The 21,241-nt window shown below is 47.5% G+C and overlaps 1 protein-coding gene across 8 annotated transcripts in view; it reads left to right on the plus strand.

Annotated features, from left to right (window-relative positions):
• Positions 1–21,241, plus strand: part of GSG1L (GSG1 like) — a 123,961-nt gene that overhangs the window by 15,964 nt on the left and 86,756 nt on the right. The window lies entirely within an intron of this gene.

Below are 21,241 nucleotides of genomic sequence, written 5' to 3' on the forward strand. Positions count from 1 at the left end.
CTAGTGATCCATCTCTCTACCTTGTGTCAAATACAAGTTTATGATGAGATCGATTCTGATGTGCATCAATGAGGTTATCAAGCCACAACTGCTCTTTGTTCAGGCTGGCTTCAGATGAGCACGCTGTACCCAAGATCACATTATTCACCCAACACAAGACATTGAAGATGCCTTTGAGAAGAGCAAGAAAGTTGGTGCTGTTCTGGTGGATCTATCAGCTGCACGTGATGCTGTTTGGCAGGTGGGGCTGACTGCCAAGTTGTGTCACATTATTCTCTCTAAACCCATGGTGCAGCTCATCTTGGAAATGATGATAAATTTGAGTTCCTATTTGCAAGCTGGAGACAAACTTAACTGGCTTAGACATCTCTGTAGTGGACTCCTGCAAGGATCCATTGTAGGTCTCCTCCTTTTCAACATATATACTTTCTGGCTTTAATTGGTGGTAGGTTGTAAGTATGTACATGTGGATGGGCTCTGTCTCGCTGATGTGGATAACGATCTACCCAATGCTGAAGAGACGCTCTGCCAGGATATGAATGCTCTGGCCAAAGCTTCATCAAATGGAGATTTGCTCTGAGAGTCTGATAGTGCCCACAAACTTCCATCTAAACAATTGCCTGGCCTATCAACCCCTTACAGTCTGTGCTGAGGATCATCCACTCCCTTTCCAGCCAGTTGTCACTTATTTAGACTGCGGTCCAGTTTGACGCCTAATATACTGGTCACATCTAGAACACTTTAAGAGAACTCTCACCTCCTGCACGGCCGTGAGATAAAAGCTAACAGGAACCTCCTGGGGAACAGAAGCAAATGTTCTATGAACCTCATTCCCAGCACTGGTGTTCGCACCAACAGAATATTGTGCAGCAGTTTGGGGCAGAAGTTGGCACTGCCTCCCCCTCTGCTGGACATGGGTTTAGTGGGAGCACTGTGGGGAAGACAGAGCTCCTACACATTACCATTCAGCAGCAGCCGTCACCAGCTACAAACCCCAGGTCCCTGCTGCAAAGCCCTTTAGACACCCCTCTTTTTGAATGGTGGTGATGGCAATATAAGGGTCACTTGCCAGCTAGGCAGATGTTTATGGCTGGCTTTGACTGTGACCCCTAAAGGGCAGGGGCCTCTGGCATGCTGAACCACATGGCGCACAGCCCTCATGACTTAAAGTAGCAGCAGCTTGTCTCAGGACAACAAATATGCACTGGGCCCTCAGAGCAGGGGTTGGCAGAGCACAGTGTGGTGTGTTCAAGTGGGACAGAAATATGGTCCTAACCAGCCTTTGGCCATATCACTGACTGCAACCTGTCCAAGGATGATGCTGTGCACCTGTTTCCTTTCTCCCAAATGGAGAGTAAGGGGTACAGGGACTTTGCAGCTGCTTATGCTCCCAGGTGGCATATATCCTGACAGTCCTATTTTGCAAAGAGGGCCATGGCAGAGCTGTGCGCAGCCATGAGGGGAGCTATACGGTGTTCCCTGGGTAACTGTGACGGTGGTAAGGAGCATCTGTCCACTAATATATGGACCAGTGGTCAAACAGCTGTCATGGCCCAGTGGGTAAGAAACTGCAAGACTAGTACCACCCATGACTGCACCTTGTGAAGCAGGACTCCTCCAGGAGCATTGTGGGGAAGCTGCATCTTGTTGCAGAGGAATGGGTGAGCCCCTAACTCTCTGCTAGTGTTGTGGACACGGACAATGGATTGCATGTCACCAAGGCCATGCATGATGGAGGCCAGGGACGTGCTGGAAGCCTCCTTCACTGCCTCAGTCTGGTGATGAGGGAATTCTAGAGGGGGATGCCCAGGTGCAGCGTGGCTTACAGTGGCTGTCAAATCCAAGGCCATGGAAACCGTCTCTGTGCAGCACGAGCGGCTGGTCTCACTCTCTTTGCCAGATAAAGCAGGAGGTGGTGACCAAGGAATTCTGCCTTTTGCATGCTGGAGCATCTGTTTGAGCAGAGAGCAGCAGGGCAAGCATTCTGCAACCCTACTTAGGCTCAGACAGACATCCTCCTGGACCTGTCAGCATTTCTCCGGCTGCTCATGGAGAAGATCTGCAACCACCTAGAGCAGGGGTTCTCAAACTTCATTGCCACCGTCACCCCCTTCTGGCAACAAAAATTACCACGGGGCCCCAGGAGGTGGGGACTGAAGTCTGAGCCTGCCCAAGCCCCACCACCCCGGGAGTGGTGGGGGGAAAGCCAAAGCCCCACTGCCCCAGGCTGGGGGGCCCAAGCCCAAGGGCTTCAGCCCCTGGCAGGGGGCCTGTAACCTTAGCCCCGTCACACAGGGCTGAAGCCCTCAGGCTTGGGCTTTGGTCCTGGGCCCCAATAAATCTAAGCTATCCCTGGTCAGCCCATTAAAATGGGGTCATGACCCACAGTTTGAGAACTGCTGGCCTAGAGCTGCAGTGAGGCCACCATGCTGGCAGCAGGGGTGATGTGGCATCGGCCAGGTAATCCCTTTGCTGTGCAAACTGGAGAGGAAACTAACCCCACATAAAAACCTCTTCTAGCAACTGAGCACTACGCTGGGTTCTCTCTGATCGGGAACATGCTGTCTGTGCTTGTGGGAAATTTCCATTTACAAGCAATGATGGAAAAGAAGCTCCACCTGACTGCAACCCTCCTAGTCCCCTGTTTCAAAACCACCATGGCTTCATTTCTATCAGGGAAGAGGAGGACACTTAGAGGTAGATTCATAGGCATGGTGGCTCAGATCCATGACCAAGAGCCTCCAACATGTGGCCAGCAGCATTACTACCTGCAAGCAATGTTCCCTCTAATTTTTTGACAGGCCGTGTGCGCAAAAAATGTCTTCTGTGCAAATTTTTGAAGCAGAGTTCAAATTTGTGCACCATGAGGCAAATGCACCCAAGCGAGTAAATTTAAAACGTTTTAATTTGCAATTTGTGATAATAATAGTTTTACACCATGTTATTTTATAAATGTCATTTTTAAATACTTAGAAAAAGGAAATTTAACCTCCTTTCCCTTTTCCCCCCTCTTGCCAGCTAATAGAATCTGGCTGTGTTGATAGATGGCAGATGAACAATGTCAAAAATCGCCCATAAATGATATTTTGGCCTGGCTCCTATGTAGTATTTCATTTTTGTGCGCGCGGAGTTTAGTATCTGTGCACGCACACATGCACACAGCTTAGCGGGAACAGTGCCCGCAAGTGACACCATGGCAGATGCAGCAGCAGAGGGAGAGAGCAGCGGGTCCTTTTGGGACAGTCTGGAGGGCTTTCAATTGGTCAGCGTTGCTTCTGGCTCCTCTCAGGGCCAGGGTGTTGCTGCTGCTACAGTGAATGGGAGGAATGTCTCCATGATCCCAGGAGAATAAGCCCTAACTGAGACCCTCTGTCGTACTGGCAAATACCCAGAGATGTGAGGCCAGCACTGCACCAACTTGCTGTCACCCACCTTCCCTGTCCACTGCAGAGTGTGTGGCCCGTGCCCATTTAGTGTGGCATGTGCTATAGTGATGACACAGGTGCACGTCTCTCCTGGGGAGTGTGGAGAGAAGTCTTTTCGTTTGGATGAATGATAAACAGCAATAAACCCTGCCAGAAGAGGCTGTGGGTGGGAGGAGGAGGCAAGTCTGGAGACGGCTTGCAGCCCTAGGTCCCTAACTGTGACATAGCTGCACTCGTATTCTCCAGCCCCTTCCTCAGCAAATGCAGCATGTAGAGAGACTTAGCTCAGCATTCATCTCGAGCGACACAGACAGACACATGCGACCTGTCACATGGAGTGACTTCATCATGTCATTTACTCATTGCAGTGGAGGGGTGGGGCTAGACACAGGGGGAGCAGGACTAGCTCAGCCAACCCTGCCTGTGTTGGATTAGCAGGCTGACCCGATCTGAGCCTCTGAATTGGTTTGGGGGGTTCTGATGGACACTCCCTTTTCTACATGGTTCAAAACAAGGCTCTGGGCTGGTGTGAGTCACCAGATCTTCTAGCTCCTCCTCCAGCAATACCCTCTTGGGAAGGGGGGCATCTCCCATGTCCTTATGGCAGGGAGCACCCACCTCCAGACAGTGTTGGGGTCACCACTGTGGGAAGGTCAGGTGGGGAGAGCAACCCAGCTTCCACCATCCAGCAGTGGAGGGTGTGTTTTTCCATTAGCCTCCTTCCTCTCCCTCTCCTCCAGGGACTCCTGTCTCCTGGAGGGGCACCAGCTTTTAGGCAGTAGTGTCCAATAATAGTACCTGCCAATCCTTCCGAAGCAGCACCTGGCCCCAACAGAACGTGCAGACAGTGGCTGCTGCTTCTCCAGCAGGGGGACCTGAGCTTGAGAGCTGGGCACTGCCTTGGAGGCTGGTGCTGCCAGCATGTGGTACCTGCACCTTCTGCCCTCAGCTATGCACCTGTGCATGAAGCTGCTCTAAAATAGGATTCTCAGCCTTTTTCTTTCTGAGGCCCCCTTCCTAACATGCTATAAAAACTCCACGGCCCAGCTGTGCCACACCTGGTTTTCTCCATATACAAGCCAGGGCCGGCATTGAGGGCAATTGCATGGGGCCCCCATGCCACAGGGGGCCCCGCAAACCTAAGTTGCTCAGGCTTCATCTTTGGGTGTCGGCACTCAGGGCCCCGGGCTGCAGTCCTGCACAGCGGGGCTTTGGCTTTCTGTCCCAGGCCCTAGCGAGTCTAACACCAGCCTTGCTTGGCGGACCCCCTGAAACCAAGGGGCCCCGGACATCTGGTTGAGAATCATGGCTCTAAAGGGCCCAATGCTCTTGTCACCAACTGCATAGCAGCCTCCTACAGAGGTTTCTGCATGTTCCTTCCCACACCTCCTTTCCTCTCTCCTGTGCCCCTGCATACATATTGACCCCTTTCCTCAGCCCCTCCCTGGGGCCCAGCAGAGTCACCCTGACCTGCCCCTAACAGCTGTGACCAAAGCACACCCTTCTCTCCCAAACCCACAAAACCCTATTTCCTTTGCCTGTTGTTTTTGAATGTAAACCTTTACAGTTTTTGGAAAATAGGGAAATTTTCAATGAGCAATTAAGATGTTTTGGCAAAGTTTGAAGAGATGAAGCATCTTGCAAGCATGTGAGCGGCATATGGAGCTAAGGAGTGGGGATGCCTCTCATCCTGCTGTGAGAAGCAGGGAGAGGGCACTGGGCTAGAGCTAGTGTTGATCAGAATGTGCTTTCGCAATGCGCTCTTTCCCTAGTATCGTGGAGACCTCTCTGCGCAAGTGACAGGCTGTGATCTAAAGGCTAGAGAAAGGTTTTTCCTCTGTAAGGGATTGGAGCTTTGGGGTTTTATTCGCCAACTGATGTGGGTAGTCTCTGCAGTTGCATAGTGGTAAATGAGGAGAGATGAATGTCTCAAACCTTGAGCCTGTCTGTGGAAAGGGCCACGCTGTGCTCCATCTCTTTAAAGAGGAGGTGCCTAGGTGCTGATGATGAACTCAGCAATTTCTAATGTGTACTGATCACCTACAGCATATGTTGTATTCCACCTTGGTTCGTAGAGGACTGTCTGAATCCACCATGCAAGTGAGGCAGAAGTTTAGCTCTTCCCATCTCTGTAACTTTCCTAATGCTACCCAGGACAGCTGCTGTTAAAATCCTCAGTGATTTCTGCTTTCTGGAGTCCAGGGGAGAGGATAAGGGAACTGCTGCTCATATTAAATTTCTTGGTTCATCAGGAAAGCTGTGAAAATAGTTTTGCTAGCATAGCTGTTGTTTTCATCTCCTGGTAAGCTGCGCCTATTCAAACAAATGTGCTTTCATAGAGCCAAATGCAAAATTGTACCTCCAGGAACAAGGAAGGCAGGCCATGCCTACAGAATGGGGGACTGTATCCTCGAAAGCAGTGACTCTGAAAAGGGATCTAGAGGTCACTGTGGACAAGCAACTGAACAGAATCAGCCAGTGTAATGCTGTGGCAAAAATGGCTCATGCGATCCGTGGATGTATAAACAGGGGAGTAATGAGTACGAGTAGGGAAGTGATTTTTACCATTTTATGTGGCATCGGTGAGACTGCTACTAGAACCCTGCAAACAGTTCTGGTGTCCACATTTTAAAAAGGCTATTCTAAAAATTGGGAAGTTTGCAGAAAGGAGAAAATGATTCTAGGACTGGAGAAAATGCCGTAGAGTGAGACATTAGGGTATGTCCATGCTACGAGCAAGGCATGCGATTGCCCTGCTCACATACACATACTCACGCTAGCTCTGATTGAGCTAGCGTGAGTATAAAAAGCAGTGTAGCTATGGTAGCACGGGTGGTGGTGGCAGAGGCATGACTGAGGTGTGCTGTCATAAATATAAGGGGAAGGGTAACAACAGTTATGTATGCAGTAATATAAAATCCCTTCTGACCAGAGGTTACCTGTAAGGGGTTAAAAAGCTCAAATAACCTAAAAAGAAAAGGAGTACTTGTGGCACCTTAGAGACTAACCAATTTATCTGAGCATAAGCTTTCGTGAGCTACAGCTCACTTCATCGGATGCATACTGTGGAAAATACAGAAGATGTTTTTATACACACAAACCATGAAAAAATGGGTGTTTATCACTACAAAAGGTTTTCTCTCCCCCCACCCCACTCTCCTGCTGGTAATAGCTTATCTAAAGTGATCACTCTCCTTACAATGTGTATGATAATCAAGGTGGGCCATTTCCAGCACAAATCCAGGTTTTCTCCCCACCCTCCCCAACAAACCCACTCTCCTGTTGGTAATAGCTTATCAAAAGTGATCACTCTCCTTACAATGTGTGTGATAATCAAGGTGGGCCATTTCCAGTACAAAGCTTATACTCAAATAAATTGGTTAGTCTCTAAGGTGCCACAAGTACTCCTTTTCTTTTTGCAAATACAGACTAACACGGCTGTTACTCTGAAACCTGTCAAATAACCTAGTTGGCACCAGACCTCAAGGACCAAGGGGAAGGAAGATACTTTCAAATCTGGGGGGTGGGAGGAAAGGCTTTGTTTGTGCTCTTTGTTTGTGTGTTCTCTCAAGTAGAGAGAGAGAGACCAGGGCAGAAAAAAACCCATCTCTTAAGAACCTGCCTGAAAAAGCATCCAGAATTACTAAAATAGTAAGTAAAGCTAGGAAAGGCATCAGATTATCTTTTGTTTTAGCTTGTGCATTTTCCCTGTGCTGGAGGGAGGTTTATTCCTGTTTTTGTAACTTTGAAACTAAGCCTAGAGGGGAATTCTCTGTGTCTTAAATCTTTTTATTTTTCCCTGTAAAATTGCCTTCCATCTTAATTTTACAGAGGTGATTCTTTTACTTTTTTTAATAAAATTCTTCTTTTAAGAACCTGATTGCTTTTCAGTGTCCTAAAGACCCAAGGGTTTGGTCTGTGCTCACCTGTACCAATTGGTAAGGATATTATTCTCAAGCCTCCCCAGGAAAGGGGGTGTAGGGGTTTGGGGGGATATTTTGGGGGAATAGGAACTCCAAATGGTCCTTTCCCTGAATCTTTGTCTAACTCACTTGGTGATGGCAGCATACAGTCCGTCCAAGGATAAGGGATTTGTGCCTTGGGGAAGTTTTAACCTATGCTGGTAAAAATAAGCGTAGGGGGTCTTTCATGCGGGTCCCCACATCTGTACCCCAGAGTTCAGAGTAGGGAGGGAAACCTGACATGGTGGCAAAGGTTGAATCATTTTGAATCAGAAGCACAAAGGGTTTAAAAGGATTTTTTTCTGCTTTTGGCTGCTTGAAAAACAGGGAGGTTTTTTTGTTTGTTTTTTCTCTGTTTTTTTAAAAGGACACTTTTTTTTAAGCTGGAGTTTTTCTCTCTGCCTGAGGGCAGGGTAGTTAACTTCCTGCAAGGGAATTCACAAGTAGGGTTTTTTTGTTTTTTTTAGCTCTTGGGTTAGACTAGGCTGGGATGACGGACAGCGAAGTCCAAAAGAAACTAGAATTAGCCAGATTTGAAGCTGAAGAAAGACAAAAAGAACATGATAGACAGATGGCCTTAAGGCGCTTGAAGTTGGAGGCACAAACAGCCAGAGAAGAGGCTGCCCACAAGAGAGCTGTGGAGGCAGAAGAGGCGGCCCACAAGAGAGCTATGGAGGCATAATCACCCAGGGTGGAGGCTGCCCACAAGAGAGCCCTGGAGTTACAGGAAAGGGAGAGGCAGCACGCTGAGAAGGAGAGGGAAAAAGAGAAGAAGCATGAACTGGAGGTGATGGAGTGGAAACGACGAAGCCCTTCAGCAGCTGGCTTCACTTGCCCAAAAATCCACAAATGGGAGCGACTATGGCGGCAGTATGATGAATCCAGTAATATTTCTGAATATTTCCTCACCTTTGAGAGACTGTGCACCCTCCATGCAATTCCTGATGATCACAAGATGACCACACTGGTAGCAAAATTGACTGGAAGAACTCTGGACATATTCAACAAGATGCCTATTGAAGATGCTTCTGACTATGGTAAATTTAAGGATTTGGTTTTAAAACAATTTCAAATTACACCTAAAATTTATGGGTAAAATTTTGAGCCCTTAAAAGAGAGGCTGGACTAAGTAATGTGGCTTATGTAAACCAGATGAAGGATCTGTTCCATAAATGGGTCAAAGGAAGGACTGTAACTAGCTTTGAAGGAATGTGTGATTTGGTTGTACAGGAGCAGTTCCTGACCATGACCAGTGATAATGTAAAGCAGTGGTTATGGGATAAGAAAATGGACTAGGCAGAAAGTTTTGCTTCTTATGCTGATCAATACGAACAGCCCCAAACCGCCAAAGAGGAGGGGAAAATCTAAACAAAATGGGTGGACGTAGCAGAGGAACAACCCTGGTCACAGTTTGGGTGGATAGCAGAAGGGGCACCCCAAGACCACACAATACCACCGGGGGCAGCCCAAGGCCCCACCTACACCCCAAGGAAAACCCCAGACACCTTATCATCCCACCACACCATTCTCCAGCAACCCACTTTGCCCCACTGACCAGTCAGCTGGGCAATGTTTTAAATGTAATGAGCTGGGGCATGTGAAGGCCAACTGTCCCAAGAACCCCAACAGATGACAGTTCATTGCAACGGGGTCACACCAAAGGTCCTCAGGCCCAGATGCCTCCCAGATACCCTCAGAGTGAAGGGAAACTGTGAGTGTGGGCGGGAAGAAGGTTACAGCGTGGAGGGACACTGGAGCGCAGGTGTCAGCTATCCCCCAATCCTTAGTGGACCCCAACTTAATCAACCCAAAGGTCCAAGTGACGATTCAACCCTTCAAGTCAAACTCTTTTGACTTGCCTACAGCCAAGTTGCCTGTCCAGTACAAGGGCTGGTCAGGAATGTGGACTTTTGCAGTCTATGATGATTATCCCATTCCCATGCTGCTGCGGGAAGACTTGGACAACCAATGTGAAGCTAGCCAAGAGGGTGGGAATGGTCACCCACAGCCAAGCTAAGTGAGCCATCACACCTATCCCTGTTCCTGAGCCTTCCATTGGGGCCCAGTCTGTGTTACCAGAGACCCAGATGGAGGTGATATAACCGGATCCCCTGCCAACGTCTGCAACAGCAGTAGTTGAACCAGTCCCAGAGACCCAGCCAGAGTCAGTTCCAGAACCAGAACTGGCAGACCAACCAGCACCAGAACCATTGCCAGCACTGAGTCCAGCGCTTGCAACCCCGTCTACAACTCCAATGCCAGAGGGCACCACGAGCCTGCACTGGCAGCAGCAGATACACCTATGCAAGAGGCTCAGCCGGAGCCTGAACCACAACCTAATGCACCCGCGGAGAGTGGTTTACAGTCACCGGAAGCAACCCCATCCCCTGCATCACTTCCCGAGGGACCAAGCCCAGGTCTACCATCCCGTGAGGAACTGATGTCTCCAGCATCAAGGGAACAGTTCCAGACCGAACAGGAAGCAGATGAAAGCTTCCAGAGAGCTTGGGCGGAGGCACGGAGCAATCCACCGCCTCTCAGCTCTTCTAATCGATCCCAGTTTGTTGTAGAAAGGGGGCTTTTATACAAGGAAACTCTTTCTGGTGGGCACCAGGAGCACTGGCATCTGCAGAGACAGCTGGTAGTTCCAACTAAGTACCGGGTAAAGCTCTTGGGCTTAGCCCATGATCATCATAGTGGCCATGCCGGGGTGAACAGAACCAAAGACCGTTTGGGGAGGTCATTCCACTGGGAGCAAATGGGCAAAGACATTTCTACCTATGTCTGGTCTTGTGAGGTGTACCAAAGAGTGGAAAAACCCTCTCCAGCCACTCCCCATCATTGAGGTTCCATTTCAGTGTGTAGCCTTGGATATTCTGGGTCCTTTCCCAAAAAATACACCCAAAGGAAAGCAGTACATACGGACTTTCATGGATTTTGCCACCCAATGGCCAGAAGCAGTAGCTCTAAGCAACCCCAGAGCTAAAAGTGTGTGCCAGGCATTAACAGACATATTTGCCAGAGTAGGTTGGCCCTCCGACATCCTTACGGATTCAGAAACTAATTTCCTGGCAGGGACCATGAAAAGCCTTTGGGAAGCTCATGGGGTAAACCACTTGGTTGCCACCCCTTACCACCATCAAACAAATGGCATGGTGGAGAAGTTTAATGGAACTTTGGGGGCCATGATACGTAAATTCGTAAATGAGCACTCCAGTTATTGGGACCTAGTGTTGCAGCAGTTGCTCTTTGCCTTCAGGGCTGTACCACATCCCAGTTTAGGGTTGAACTTGTGTATGGCCGCGAGGTTAAGGGGCCACTACAGTTGGTAAAGCAGCAATGGAAGGGTTTTACGCCTTCTCCAGGAACAAACATTCTGGACTTTGTAACCAACCTACAAACTGCGCTCCGAACCTCTTTAGCCCTTGCTAAAGAAAACCTAAAAGATGCTCAGAAAGAGCAAAAGGCCTGGTATAATAAACATGCCAAAGAGCATTCCTTTAAAATAGGGGACCAGGTCATGGTCTTGAAGGCGCTCCAGGTCCATAAGACGGAAGCATCATGGAAAGGGCCATTCATGGTCCAAGAGCGCCTGTAAGCTGCTAAAAGAAAAGGAGTACTTGTGGCACCTTAGAGACTAACCAATTTATTTGAGCATGAGCTTTCGTGAGCTATAGCTCACTCTAGCATCTCCCACCTCAAACCTAAAGCGTACCATCTTAATTCTCTAAAGCCCTTTTATTCCAGAGAATTAAAGGTTTGTCAGTTTACAGCCCAGGGAGGATATGACACTAAGTGGCCTGCAGGTGTCCACCACAAAGAAAAAAGTGACGGTGGCGTGGAAGAGGTGAACCTCTCAATGACCCTCTGACGTATGCAGCACCAGCAGATCCTGGAGCTGTGCACTAGCTTTGCACCAGTGTTCTTAGCCACCCGAGGCCAGATCAAACGGGCATACCACTCCATTGACACAGGTAATGCTTGCCCAATTAGAGCCCAACCATACTGGGTGGCTCCTCAAGCCAAAACTGCTATAGAATGGGAAATCCAGGACATGTTACAGATGGGTGTAATCCATCCCTCTAACAGTGCATGGGCATCTCCAGTGGTTCTAGTTCCCAAACCGGATGGGGAAATACGCTTTTGCATGGACTACCGTAAGCTAAATGCTGTGACTTGCCCAAACAACTATCCAATGCCATGCACAGATAAGCTATTGGAGAAACTGGGACATGCCCAGTTCATCTCTACCTTAAACTTAACCAAGGGGTACTGGCAAGTACCGCTAAATGAATCTGCCACTGAAAGGTCCTCCTTCATCACCCATGTAGGGCTGTATGAATTTAACGTTCTCCCTTTTGGGCTGCAAAATGCACCCACCACCTTCCAAAAACTTATAGATAGTCTCCTAGTGAAATTGGGAAAATATGCAGTCGCCTATCTTGACGACGTTGCCATCTTTTCTGACTCATGGGCAGAACACCTGGAGCATCTCCAAAAAGTCTTTGAGCGCATAAGGGAGGCAGAACTAACTGTTAAGGCTAAAAAGTGTCAAATAGGCCTAAACAAAGTAACTTACCTTGAACACCAGGTGGGTCAAGAAACTATCAACTCCCTACAGGCCAAAGAAAATGCTATCCAAAACTGGCCTGTCCCAAAGTGAAAAAAACAGGTCCAAGCCTTCTTAGACTTGGCCAGATATTACAGGCGATATGTACCGTACTACAGCCAAGTCGCTGCCCCACTAACAGACCTAACCAAAAAGAAACAGCCAAATGCAATTCAGTGGACTAAAAAGTGTCAAAAGGCGTTTAACCAGCTTAAAGCGACACTCATGTCTGACCCTGTGCTAAGGGCTCGAAACTTTGACAAACCTTTCCTAGTAACCACAAATGCATCCAAGCATTTGGAAGGACTAGATCAAGAGTTCCATCCTGTCATGTTTCTCAGCAAAAAACTGTCTGAGAGGGAAAGCCACTGGTCAATCAACAAAAGGGAACGTTATGCCATTGTGTACGCTCTGGAAAAGCTACGCCCATACATTTGGGGACGGCATTTCCACCTGCAAATCGACCATGCTGCACTGAAGTGGCTTCATACTGTCAAAAAAAAAAATAACAAAAAACTTCTTCAGTGAAGTTTAGCTCTCCAAAATTTTGATTTGAAAATACAACACATTTCAGAAGCTTCTAATAAGGTGGCTAATGCGCTTTCCGGTAAAAGTGTCCCAAAATAAACTGGTTAAAATTGTCCTTAAAATGTGGAAAATATTGTTAGTTTTTATATAATCAGTAGTATATCTGAAGTTGCATGTGTCTCATTAACGCCGTTTTCTCCTAAAAATCTGGAAAGAAATCACAGCTAGTGTGGAACAGGCTGTCCACCACTATCTGTGATTTGGGGGGCGTGTCATAAACATAAAGGGAAGGGTAACAACCTTTATGTATGCAGTAATATAAAATCCCTCCTGGCCAGAGGTTACCTGTAAGGGGTTAAGAAGCTCAAATAACCTAGTTGGCACCTGACCTCAAGGACCAATGGGAAAGGAAGATACTTTCAAATCTCGGGGGTGGGGTGGGGGGAAAGGCTTTGTTTGTGCTCTTTGTTTGTGTGTTCTCTCAGTTAGAGAGAGAGAGAGAGGGAGAGACCAGGGGCAGAAAAAAAAAAACATCTCTTAAGAACCTGCCTGAAAAAGCATCCAGAATTACTAAAATAGTAAGTAAAGTTGGGAAAGGCGTCAGATTATCTTTTGTTTTAGCTTGTGCATTTTCCCTATGCTGGAGGGAGGTTTATTCCTGTTTTTGTAACTTTGAAACTAAGCCTAGAGGGGAATTCTCTCTGTCTTAAATCTTTTTATTTTTCCCTGTAAAATTACCTTCCATCTTAATTTTACAGAGGTGATTCTTTTACATTTTTTAATAAAATTCTTCTTTTAAGAACCTGATTGATTTTCTGTGTCCTAAAGACCCAAGGGTTTGGGCTGTGCTCACCTGTACCAATTGGTGAGAATATTATTCTCAAGCCTCCCCAGGAAAGGGGGTGTAGGGGTTTGGGGGGATATTTTGGGGGAATAGGAACTCCAAGTGGTTCTTTCCCTAAATCTTTGTGTCATAAATATAAAGGGAAGGGAAACCCCTTTAAAATCCCTCCTGGCCAGAGGAAAAATCCTCTCACCTGTAAAGGGTTAAGAAGCTAAAGGTAACCTCGCTGGCACCTGACCAAAATGACCAATGAGGAGACAAGATACTTTCAAAAGCTGAGAGGAGGGAGAGAAACAAAGGGTCTGTGTCTGTGGTCTGTCAGTACGCTGCTTTTGCCAGGGATAGACCAGGAATGGAGTCTTAGAACTTTTAGTAAGTAATCTAGCTAGGTATGTGTTAGATTATGATTTCTTTAAATGGCTGAGAAAAGAATTGTGCTGAATAGAATGACTATTTCTGTCTGTGTGTGTTTTTTGTAACTTAAGGTTTTGCCTAGAGGGATTCTCTATGTTTTGAATCTAATTACCCCGTAATTACAGGGGTAATCATTACAGAAATGATTCCTTTATTTCTATTTACTTCTATTTCTATTAAAAGTCTTCTTGTAAGAAAACTGAAAGCTTTTTCATTGTTCTCAGATCCAAGGTTTTGGGTCTGTGGTCACCTATGCAAATTGGTGAGGATTTTTACCAAACCTTTCCCAGGAAGTGGGGTGCAAGGGTTGGGAGGATTTTGGGGGAAAAGACATGTCCAAACTGCGTTTCCCAGTAAACCCAGTTAGAGTTTGGTGATGGCAGTGGATATTCCAAGGACAAAGGATAAAATTAATTTGTACCTTGGGGAAGTTTTAACCTAAGCTGGTAAAAGTAGGCTTAGGAGGTTTTCATGCAGGTCCCCACATCTGTACCCTAGAGTTCAGAGTGGGGGAGGAACCTTGACACTTTGTCTAACTCACTTGGTGATGGCGGCATACAATCCATCCAAGGACAAGGGATTTGTGCCTTGGGGAAGTTTTAACCTAAGCTGGTAAAAATAAGCGTAGGGGGTCTTTCATGCGGGTCCCCACATCTGTACCCCAAAGTTCAGAGTGGGGAGGGAAACCTGACATGTGCCAAGTATAAATCTGCCTGAACTTGGTGGGTATGTACTCAGTCCATATCAGATGTGCCTCCACTGCCACTATGTGTGCTACGACAGCTACACTAATCTTTTTTTCTTCCAGTCCACTAGAACTTCTCCCCTATAACAAGTTTTATTAAACATTAACAATCCATGGAGTCCCTCAGCCAATTCTTTTAAGTCTCTTGGCTGCAATATATCAAAAGCTGCAAATTTTAAAATGTTTAATTTCAGTAGCTGCTGTTTAACATCCTCCTTAGATACTGTTGTAATGGAAATATTTCATCATTGTATGATGTGAATACTTCATCCAAATTCTTTCCAAATACAGGATGGAACTATTTATTGAACATTTTTCTTTTCTGCATCTGTATTAACAGCTTTATAGATCTAGTTGGGAATTGTATTTATTTCCTGCAAAAATTTCAATTTTTTAAAATTTTTGTTTAAAATTTTCACTGAACTTTTTGTGCTTTCATCACAAAACTGAAAACCAAACACTTGTTAGTTTTTGAAACTTTAAAACTAAATTTTCCATTTTCCAGGTTTTAAAACCAATGTTTAATAAAACCCTGCAAAATTTCAGTGAAAATTTCTTGTAAAGATTTCTGTTTCATTTCAAAAAAGGGGGGGGGGGAAACATTATTAGTTAAAAAAAAGATCTCTAGTGAAAAAGTTTGGACAAGCATTACAATTTTACCATCTCAGTCTAGTAATGGATGTACACTATTGCTAAGATTCCTTGTTCCTGATAATTTTAAAAAAATTCCTTTGTGTTCTTACCTTGACCAAGCATGGATTTTTTTTTCACTATACCTTTAGCATCCCTTATCAAATGTCTGCATTTCTTAACAATTAATATAAAGTAGAAGTTATCAGCATCTTTTTCTATTTGTTATATTTTAATTTTCTCATTTGCTGCTTTACCTTCCCCTCTAAAGTAGGATTTTTTAAAAACTGATTTACCTTTCTTTTGTGATTATGGCTCTTTGGACATCTAGTACAATGTTCTTAAATTACTATCATTTACATTTTTCTTTTTAAATTTATCCTCCTGGTTATCTGGTCCACTTAATACTAAAGATCCCTGTTACTCACCCTGGCTGATTTATATGTTTTTTTGTTTTCCAAGTATCCCTTGTCTGTGTTTCATCAACAATTATTTTACCATGTTTTCCTTTCTTCATAATTCTTTAATCTTGTTTTTTCTCTTTTTCTTATTCAGGATGGTTTTAGAATTATAGGAAGTAAATATAAGAAATCAGAGCAATAGCAGTATAATAGTAGCTTGTTATTCTAGAACAGCTGTCATTCTGATACTTTGCATTCTACTCAGAATCCTAGGACACTGAAAGTGTTAACATTTTACTATGGTTTGTGTAGCTAATTAATTATCGTTGTTAAACCCCACAGTAATTTTTGGGGTCTCTGCAGCATTTTGCTGTTTTCTTCTATTAGTATTGCATTTTTGGTCTCAGTGTTTTTACTAGAGTAGTTAAAATTGAAAGAAAATGACTCAAAACCTTCACTCGGTACCTTTCAGCTGTCTGTACGTTAATTATGTAATGTTAGGCTGAAATGGACTCTTCTCTATTAGCTAGGACAGGCATGCCATCTCGGGATCACTTACTAGCCATACTATTGGTCCCCTCAGGGTACATCACATTCAAAGAGGCAGTTAATTGGTTTGGTGGGTGGGTGCTTCAGAGGAGTGAAATCATCTTATCTCTGTGGCTGCCTAAAGAAGAAAGGTCAAACACCCATCTCCCAGCCCTGAGATAAGCTTCCCTTCCAGAAACAACAAGCCTTTTCCTGTAGCTGAAGTAGCAAATGTGGAATCTGTTTTCATTTACAGCGATAAATGAGTGTGACAGGCAGAATCCCTGATCCAGTGGCAGTGGCTCTTTGTGAGAGACACTAGCAAAATTGCAGTGGCAGCAGCCTGCTTTTGTAACCAGGGGTGGTAATGGGGCTCAGGCTTTGCCTTCAGAAATGTTGTAGAAATCCAATGTATGAACAGCTAAGAGAGGCAGGGTGGAGGTGCCCCCCCCATGCTCTTGAGCCCCTTTCTGTTGAACTTACTGTTCACTGCCCCCCCAATGATGATATAGTCCTTCCCTTTTCCCCAGTGCAGCTGGAGGAGCCGGTAGTCTCACCTTGTGTCAGTGATAGCCCCCTCCTTCCCTGTCTTGAGAGGTGCCCCCATGCCCTCCCCCCCCCTTGGCACCCTCCTCTTCCGCCTGCTGCCTAGTGGGGAGAAGCGGTCGACCCTTCCCTTCGCCCCCCCCCCCCCGGTGTTCATTCCCGTCCCCATTGACCATGGCGGGGAATGAGGTGGGTGGGGGCCCCTCAGGTTGACCCTGCCACACCTCCTTCGCCTTTTCTCCCGTCCCCCTCTGTGGTCCCCATCTCAACTGCTGCTGCCGGACCACCTGTCATCACCCCTGCTGGGGCACTGGCAGCAGCAAACACAGGGGCGGACTCCGTTGCTGCCATGCCCCTTGTCCCCTCCAACTCTAGAGGAGCCCCTCTCCCAGCTGGCAGGAGGGGCCAGGGGAATAAGAAGGGCAAAGGCCCCGCCAAGAAGGCTAAGCCCTCCATGGTAAGGGCTGCCCGCTCTGCCGCGGCTCTGCCATCGGCCACGGTGTCCCTCCCTCCTCTCCCTGTTATTCCCTCCACCAGCTCTGCGGGTGTCCCTCTCCTGGCCCCCAGGGCATACGCCCAGCTGGCGACTGTCCCCATTTGCACCCACTTCCTTTCTTGTGCCTGCCCACTTCCCGGAACCCAATATCAGGACCCTCTTGCAGCCGTCCAGACTGAGCCTCGGTACTGTGGACACACTCCGCCGACTACATGCACTTAGAGCACTTGTGTGGAGACACACACGCTCAACTGTATAAAACCGCTTTCTACAAAACCGACTTCTATAAATTCGACCTAATTTCGTAGTGTAGACATACCCTGACTTTGTCACACTAGCCTCTGATGAGCAGAAGCTGGGAATGGGCGACGGGATGGATCACTTGATGATTACCTGTTCTCTTCATTCCCTCTGGGGCGCGTGGCATTGGCCACTGTTGGAAGACTGGATACGGGGCTTAGATGGACCTTTGGTCTGACCCATTATAGCCGTTCTTATGGTTTGCTGGAATGACTTTTTCTGTTCTGTTCTGGAAGCAGTCCTCTGGCCTCTGGGAGATGGGCTGTGTGACCCAACGCGGCATTTCCACCTCGAGCATCTATGCAACTTTGATAACTATTCCTTTGCCTAGCAAAATGACCTGTATGGAGCTGTTTGACATTTTTTCAAAGAAAAGTTTTTTTCATCAATAATATTTTTTTCAGATAAAATATTTGTTCATAAAAATTATTTGTCAAAAACATTTTAAATGAAAAATTATGAAACACCTTTTTCATATTTTTGACTTTTTTGTTTCAAATTTATTGCAAAATTCCAACCTTGTCTCAGGTTTTCACTCCCCTCACCCTTTTTTCTCCACTGGAAAAGACGGCAAACAACAAAAAAAGTGGGAGAACGTACATTTTAAGACACTTTTCCACTCACCCCTCCCCACTTTTGTACTAGAAAAGAGGAGGGGAAGCGTGAGTGCATTTTTTCCCTCCTTCTCCCCCTTTTTCCTTGGTCTGTTTTTGCTACTAATGCAACAGAATGAGAAATGTCTAGGGGGTTGAATGAGTGGTCTGTAAGAGTTTTGATTTTCCCTTTTTTTCCCCTCTTTTTACTATAGAGTTTTCTCATGTTTGGATAAGTTAGAGTGACAGAGTTGCATAGTTTCACTTTTACTTTTAAAATGGCTTTTGCCAACAACTTGAACAACCTCTTCCTTACCATGTCTCAAGACCAGTGCTCCATCCTCCTCCTCCTCAACTGTTAGCTGCCTTTGATCTCATGGACCACGCTCTCTTTCTTGAAATCTTGACCTTTCTTGGCTTTTATGATCGCTTCCTCCCCTGGTTTTCCTCCTACCTCTTCAGCTGCTCCTTCAGCATGTCATCTGGAGGATTCCTCTTAGGGTGACCATAGGTCCCATGTTGGCCAGTACCCTTCCCGACTTTTTTGGCAAAAGAGGGCATTTTTGTCAAAAAAGTGAGGTGCAGTGCGGAGAAACGTGTAGGGGGTGAGTGGAGATGCCAGCCCTGTGCAAGGGGGAGGTTGGGCTGGAGGCAGGGGAGGAAGAGTTCCAGTGTGTAGGGAGGCAGGCAGTGTTCCAGTGACCAGAGACAGCCTCAAGCAGGGGGCCGGCAGGGTTCGAGTGACCAGTGACAGTCTTGGGGGGCACCTTGGGGGTAAGCTGCTGGGGCCAGCCCTATGGGGAGGTGGGGGGAAGCTTGGACCAGCCCCACATGGACACTGTCCTATTTTCCCTTTGGGAAATATGGTCACTCTAATTTCTCCTCCTCCTCACTTCAACTTTCTATGCAGGTCTCATGAGGATCCATATCCTCTGCACACCCCTTTCCTTTTACAGCTTGGTGATCTCATTCAAAAACAAAGCTTCAGCTACCATCTTTACATTGACGCGTAGATCCACCTCTTCTCTGTACCTGTCTCCTTCTCTCTAAACCAAATCTTGGCCTCTCTCTCTGACATCTCCTCGTGGATGTCCAGCTGTCAGCTTAAACTCAAACTGGTCAAAACTGAGCTCTTAAACGTCTCCCATCCTTCTCCTTTCTCACTCTGCCTGGACAACTTCACCATCCTCTCTGCCACTCAGGCCCATAATCAGGGTGTCATCTTCAACTCAGCCCTCTTTCTAGACCAGGGGTTGGCAAACTTTTTGGCCCGAGAGCCACATCTGGATATGGAAATTGTATGGTGGGCCATGAATGCTCACGAAATTGGGCGTTGAGGTGTAGGAGGGGGTGAGGGCTCTGGCTGTGGGTGTGGGCTCTGAGGTGGGGCCAGGGATGGGGTTTAGAGGTGCAGGAGGGGGCTATTGGCAGGGGGTGGAGCAGAGGGGTTTGCAGTGTGGGAGGGAACTCTGGGCTGAGGCAGGGGGTTGGGGTGTGCGGGTTCCATGGTGGGGCCAGAAATTAGGGATTCAGGGTGTGTGAGGGGGCTCTGGGCTGGGGCAGGGGGTTGGGCTGTGGGGGGGTGAGGGCTCCAATTGGGGGTGCGGGCTCTGGGGTGGAGCTGGGGATGAGGGGTTTGGGGTGCAGGAGGGTGCTCCGGACCGGGATTGAGGGGTTTGAAGGGCGGGAGGGGGATCAGGGCTGGGGCACAGTGTTGGGAGGGGGTTAGAGGTGCAGGCTCCAGGTGGCACTTACCTCAAGCAGCTCCCGGAAGCAGCAGCATGTCCCCCATCCGGCTCCTGTGTGGAGGTGCAGCGCCAGCCAGGTGGCTCTGTGCGCTGCCCCATCTGCAGCTCCCATTGGCCACGGTTCCCAGCCAACAGGAGCTGCAGAGCCAGCGCTTGGGGCAGGGGCAGGGGCAGTGTGCAGAGCCCCCTGGCTGCCTCTACGGGTAGGAGCTGGAGGGGGGACTTGCTACTGCTTCCAGGAGTTGTGCGGAGCCACAGCATGCATGGAGCGGGGCAAGCCTCTGACCCCGCGCCCCAGCAGGAGCTCGAGGGCTGGATTAAAAGATCTGATGGGCCGGATGCGGCCTGCAGCTGTAGTTTGCCCACACCTGTTCTAGACCAATCAACTCAGGTCATGTCTAAATCTTCCTGCCCAACATCTCTGAGACCCAGCCTTTCCTCTCCATCTGCACAGCTAGAACTTTCACCAAGGCCCTCTTCATGTCATAGTGTGACTACTGCAACATCCTGTTCCGTAGCCTGGGCTAATGTAATCTTGGCCCACTTACCTCCATCCAAAAGGCTACTGCAAAGTTCATTTTTCAGCCTCCTCGCTCCAACCACATCCCTGCTCTCCGCACATCCCTCCACTGGCTTCCGCCTTCTCCACTGCCTCAAAAACAAACTACTTTTTTTTTCTTCCAAATATATCTTTCTTGACCTATCCCACCCACCTATCATCTCTTAAATGTGGTCGAGCTGTCGACCCTCAGCTCCACTCTGCAAAGGAAGCCACTCTCGAGTGCTCCTTAGTCCAGTTTTCTTCTATCATGCCACCCCCAAAGGCCTGGGTTGAGCTCTCTGTTTACAAAGCCACCTCACTGCTCCTTCAAATCCCTCTTTAAAGCTCCTCTGCTATGAGAGCTACAAAACAAGGGCTAGGCCAGGCTACTTGTGTACTGTGGCTGCTGCTTGTCACTGTGATCATAGTTGGCGTCTCGCTGCTCCCTTGTCCTCCTCTGCCTGTGTGTCTGAACCTACTGGCCATTCTTTTCTTAGACTCAGACGGTAAACTCTGTGTGCGCAGAATGGGGTCCAATCCTTCTCTGACTGGGCTGCTAGGCACTACCCCCCAGTACTGCTCATGCTGCTGCTACTAGCTCCCTTTGAGGCACAAAGTTGGGCAGACTCTAGGGCTGACCTCAGGAGCCATGTTGAGCCCTGCAGCCTCACGTAGGTTTCTATGCTGGTGCCAGTGCAAGGACGACTCTGGGTCTGTGACTGTCTGTAAGATACTAAGCAGAGCCCTCAGCAGAAAGGAATCGGGTAGGAAGGTGGCAGTGTAGCTAGGATCCTGGTGTATGCTGGCTGTACGACAGGTAGAGCAGAGCTGGCAAGGTCCTCATTGTATCTTCCAGTTTCTCCTCTTTCACCATTTCCAATGGTTTACTGATGCTCCCTTACCAGCACATTTGAGTGTTTCCAGGTACAGT

This window comes from Caretta caretta, chromosome 10, assembly GCF_965140235.1.
Source record: "Caretta caretta isolate rCarCar2 chromosome 10, rCarCar1.hap1, whole genome shotgun sequence".
NCBI classification, from domain to species: Eukaryota; Metazoa; Chordata; order Testudines; family Cheloniidae; genus Caretta; species Caretta caretta.